This window comes from Pteropus vampyrus, unplaced genomic scaffold (assembly GCF_000151845.1).
Source record: "Pteropus vampyrus isolate Shadow unplaced genomic scaffold, Pvam_2.0 Scaffold377, whole genome shotgun sequence".
NCBI classification, from domain to species: Eukaryota; Metazoa; Chordata; class Mammalia; order Chiroptera; family Pteropodidae; genus Pteropus; species Pteropus vampyrus.
In genome coordinates, this window is record NW_011889158.1 from 736,894 (window position 1) to 742,229 (window position 5,336).

Sequence of the window (5,336 nt, forward strand, 5' to 3'; positions counted from 1 at the left end):
GGCAGAGCAGTCCCAGCTGGAACCCCTTCCAACACCCGCAGGAAGGGGGCGCCCCCAGTGGTGATGTGAACCCTGGACCCGAATGTCGTTGGGATGGGGGAGGGCTGCAGGAATGCTCTGGTCTTTTTGGTTCTGAGCCTATTGTTTCTGGGGACAGTGCTGTCGATGTCATCTTATCGTGTTCCTGAGATCGTCAGTGGCATCTCATGGCTGGGGATTCACAGAACTAAGCTTTTCGGTCACTTGAAGAGCTCCTGGCAGGGCAGGCCAAATTACCACCACCTCATAAACTGAAGGGATGGACGCAGTTTCCTTCTGCCTCAGGTAAAGGGTCTTGCCGGCCCGGGCAGGAGGGCTCAGCCTAGCATCCCGAGGCTGATGGCCTGCCTGATGTTTCTCCTGACAGTACAGTGGTCCTAGATTATTTCTCGGCATTTCGGGGGGAAGGGAGAGGCCTGGACCCACTGTAGTGAGACCGCGAGGCCGCCTGAGTAGAGATTAGTTTCCGCAATGCGAACCAGCAGCTTCTCACAAAGCAGGGTGCTGTGTCTTAATCTCCCTTTGGCGACGGGGGCAGACGTTTTTTATAATGTATTTTATAACTTTCGTTCGTGCGTACGATTTATTGATGTGGAATATGAAATCGCCGTTGCCAGTCGAGGTGACGATGGCTGAGTCACCAGGAGTGGTAAGAAACGTATTGGAGGAGAGAGAAAGCGACCCATCGGCCCCCCGCCCCCGCCCCCGCCCCCCCCCCCCCGCCCCCGACCCCAAACGGGGCAGAAGGAACGAAATGCCGAAGCATCGGTCATGGAACGTGCTTTTTAAGTGACACGCAACTAGGTTTTGCGATGGGAGCAGAGTCAGGCCTAGAGAGGGACGCTTACGAGAAATAGTTTTATGATCATGGCACGAGTTCTCAAATGCTAAGCTCGACCAGCCCGCGGGTCTGGCCCAGAAAGCAGGAAGGGCAGAAGTTCTGAGCTCTGCGGATGGACCGTTTCACTGAACGGGCTGCTGAGACCACTGCATTTGGGGTGAGCTTCTGCCGGGACCACGGAGGGCCCGAAGCCATGTCATCTGCCTCCTCGTCACGTATCCTCGATCGAACGTGGACCCTCTGCGTGGCTCGCAAGTCAGTTAGGTAATGACAGGAAGAGGAAGTGACGTCACACAGGCCCTAGGCATCACTCCCCAGTGTTGAACCAGCAGGCGTCGTGGGCTGGCCCGTCTCATGTCTAACCCCCATTTAACCTTTTCCAGAAGGATGCACAAGATTTATTTTGGTCCAAAGGAGGTCTACTTAAAAAAAAAAAAGTCTTCCTTTATTAAAACAAAGCTTACAAATTGTTCACGTGGCTTCCGCGCCCTTGTGCCGCCCCCAGCTCAGACGCAGCACTTGGCCTTCCTTCTGTAACAGGTGCCGTCGATTTTAGTGTAGCGTGGGCAGGAAGAAAAGTGACAGGTTCCTCCTTTTTTGGCGCATGTGTATTCAGGATACCTCGAGGAGAGACTCGCAAGAAGGCTAACGCCTGTAAGAAGGGAAAAAGAACACTTCAGGCTCCTGGCTTGCAGCCAAAACGACTTCCAAATATTTGGTAGAGCAGGACAGGCGGCCCTTCGCAAAGCACTTTGGAGTGTTTTCTCTACCAGGAACTTTGCCCTCACTTGACCTCTGGGGCTGCTCAAGAAAGGCATCTGAAGGGCTCCCTCCGTCTGAGGTCTACGCCAGCTGTCTGAGGTCTATGCCCACTGAGGCCAAATGAGAGCTGGCGATGAACAGCAGGGCCCTGGGAGGGTTTTTTTTTGCCCAGAGAGCTTCGAGGTGCACAGAGAATTCAGGTTGGACCCCGCCTAGGCGTCCTGGCGCGTGGCACTCTGCCTGGGCACGCGTCTCGTTGTGCAAATGCTCACACGTGCTTCCAAGTCCATGAGCAAGCCCGCGCTCTCCCCACGCCTGTGCTGTTAGCTCCGTACCGTCTGACCCAGGTCCTGCCTCCTCTCCCTTCCCGACCGCCATTTCTGCCGACACCTGGGGTCCTTTAATGTCAGGTTGTGACGACGGCTGCTCTACAGAGCCTTCCAGCTGGAATGTATTCTTCCCTTGCCCCGGGAGCACAGAATCTCATGATTAGGAGGTCTCCAGACTACTCATGCCTATATCCAGTTGAGAACAAAGCCACCCTACAATATCCCTGGTGACTCTCGAGCCATTGTTTCGTATTGACAGGTGTCATGGCCTGAATGGTGTCCCCCACCCCGATTCATATGCTGAAGTCCTAACCAGCCAATACCTCAGAATGTGGCTATATTTGGAGAAAGGGCCTTTAAAGAGGGGATTCATGTTAACTAAAGTCACGGGAGTGGGTCCTGATCCAACAGGACTGATGTTCTTATAACAAGAGGAAATTCAGACACTCGAAGAGACGGGAGGGGCCCGCACGCAGAGGTGGGCCGCGTGAGGGTGCAGAGAAGGCGGCCATCTGCGAGCCAAGGAGGGGGGCCTCAGGAGAAACCCGGCCTGCCAACACCTCGAACCTGAAATTCTGGCCTCCAGGACTGTAAGAAAATAAATTTCTGTCATTCGAGGGACCCGTACAGTGGTATTCCGTGACGGCAACCCAGCCGACTAATGAGATAGACCATCGCCACCCTGGGAAACAGTGCGTTCTCATCCCGCGTAACTCTGCGTGCCGGAAAGATGGTTTCATACCGAGTGCAGTTTTCTTCTTCTTTAATCCATAGCCTTGCTGCAGCTCCCTCACCCAATCTAGAACTGGGGGTATCTGGCGACTAGACATTTGGCAATGTTTGGGGACAGCGTTGGCTGTCACAACTGTGAGGGTGTGTGGGGTGTTTACTGGCCTCTGGTGGGTAGGGGTCAGAGAAGGTGCTAGATACTACAGAGCATAGAACAGCCCTCATAACAGAGAATGATCTGGTCCCAAATCTCGGCTCTACCGAGGCTAAGAAGCCTCATAGGCCGGAGACTTTCCATGCTACACACAGATTAACATCAGCTGGGGAGCTCTTAAAACACTGATACGTTTGTTCTGGGTGGAGTCTGTGAACTGGTATTTTAAAAAACCCTTCAGATGAATCTAGTGTTCAATAAAGATAGGAGAATTTCTGGGCCACTGTTTTTCAAGCTTTAGTCAGAGAATGAACAGTACAGAATCGCTGCGTCAAGATTTGCGAGCAAACAGGAATGAAGGCAAGGACGGCATATTCTACTAATACAAAAAAAAAATCAGATGATGACGAATTAAAACACTCGAATAATTAGTCGAAATAGAAATATCTTTCTATTTCTGTACTCACATAGAAAAGTAGAATATTCACTTGAACAAACTGGCTAATTTAGTTGAAATAGAAAAAATCTTAAAAAAATATAACTTACTAAAATAAACAAATGAGCATTAGAAAATCTAAATAGTCCCAAAGCTATCAATGACACTGAATCCGTAAATAAAACTCTGAAACGAAATGGCTTCATCACCAAATTCTACCAGGCGACAAATAAGAAATTGTGTCTGCGCTGCACAAACTCTTTCTCAGAATGAAAACATGAACATTTCCCAGTTCGTGGTGTGATGCCAGCAAGGTCTCAATACCTACATCTAACGAGATTAGTAATGCCAGGAAAGGAAAGAAACACTACAGGCCAACCAACCTCCCTGATCAGCAGAGAGGCAAAAATTCTAAATAAAATATCAGTAAACAGAATAAGACCAGGTTCAGTTTATTCTACAAACTCATGGTTTCATTCGACATTTGAAAATCAGTCAATGACTATGAACGATAAAGGAGAAAAATCGTCTGATCATCTCCATAGGTGCAGAAAACGCTGGGGAAAAAATCAACATTGACATATGATGAAAACTTTTAGCAGATAAGGAACTAGCAGGAACTTCCTTAATGTGATAAAGAGTATCTACGGAAGTCTACGACAAAGAGCACACTCCACGGCCGAGCGCTGAAAACTTTCCGTCTGAGGCTGGCAACGAGACCAGCGGAGCTGCCGTCATCAGTTCCATTCAGTATCGTGCTGGAAGGACCGGCCGAAGGAGCAGGATGAGAAAATAATAAGTAAAAGATATAATGGTTGGAAAGGAGGAAATAAAATTGTTACTATGTGCGGGCATCACGATTATTTGTAGACAGTCCAAGAGGAACTGACACGTGGATTGAGCAAGTTTGCTGTATAAGAGATCAATACGCAAAAAAAAAGAAAAAAATCGGTTTTACTTCCGCCTACTAGCAATCAACAGAAAAAATAAAATCAAAATGAAAACACCATATAGAATGGCATAGAATATCAAATGCCTAGTTATAAATCTAAGAAAACATGTACGATATAGACAGATGTGTATATAAGAAATGCAGTATTTTTCTGATAAGTTTAAGAAGACCCAAATAAGTGAAAATGCTATGTTTAAGCATTAGAAGATGAATTATTTTTCAAATGTTAATTTTCCGCCAATTAATCTGCAGATTTAACCCAACACCATGAAAATCCTAAGAAATTCTTTCAGCAGAACTGGACAAGCTGATCTTAAAATTTATCTGGAAATTCGAAAGCCCAGGAATAACCAAGACACTCTTGGAGAAGAAGGCAGGAGGACTTGCTCTACTGGATCTGAAGACTAATTACAGAGCCAATGTAATTAGACCGTGTGTTGGAGACGCAAGGACAGACGAATACACGAATGGCACAGCATGAGGAGTGCGGGAGACCCGGGCATTCATGCAGAGGTGGTGGAGAGCACAGGTGGCTTGGCAGAGCGGTGGGGACAATGGTCTTCACAGCACTTGGTTCTGGGAAAGGTGGACATTCATATGGAAAGAAACTTCACCCTAACTCGAACCACACAGGCACATGTACACCCCGCCCCCGCACCCCACACACAACGTTGCCAGATGGATTATAAGCCTACATGGAAAAGACACAATAATATGCTCTCACAGCATGATATCGAAGATTTTATTTGTGCCTTTGGGTTAAGAAAGATTTCTTAAGATGCAGAAAGATCTCACCCTAAAGGAAAAGATATGACACATTTAGCCTCGTTAAAAGAATGATAAAAACCTCTAAGGAAAGTTTTCATTAAGAGAGTGAAACATCAAGGCACAAGGTAGAAGGTTTTTGTAATGTTTATAATTTCAGAGGGCTGGTATGCAGACTGTATAAAGAACGACGACACGTGATTAAAAAAGGACATAATCTGATCGCATATATGGGCAGAAGACAAACAGGCACTTCACAAAAGGTATTCGAGTGGCGAGCCACTGCATGCGGACGTGCTCGGCTTACTGTTTATGAGAAAAAGCAAACG

The 5,336-nt window shown here is 47.6% G+C and overlaps 1 long non-coding RNA gene across 1 annotated transcript in view; it reads right to left on the minus strand.

The window, feature by feature from the left end:
* Window positions 1-1,398: 1,398 nt before the first annotated feature.
* LOC111731454 overlaps window positions 1,399-5,336 on the minus strand; it is a 10,386-nt gene continuing 6,448 nt past the window's right edge. Inside the window, exon 3 of the long non-coding RNA XR_002777144.1 lies at window positions 1,399-1,532. This is a non-coding gene — a long non-coding RNA (uncharacterized LOC111731454). The remainder of the gene's footprint in view (window positions 1,533-5,336) is intronic.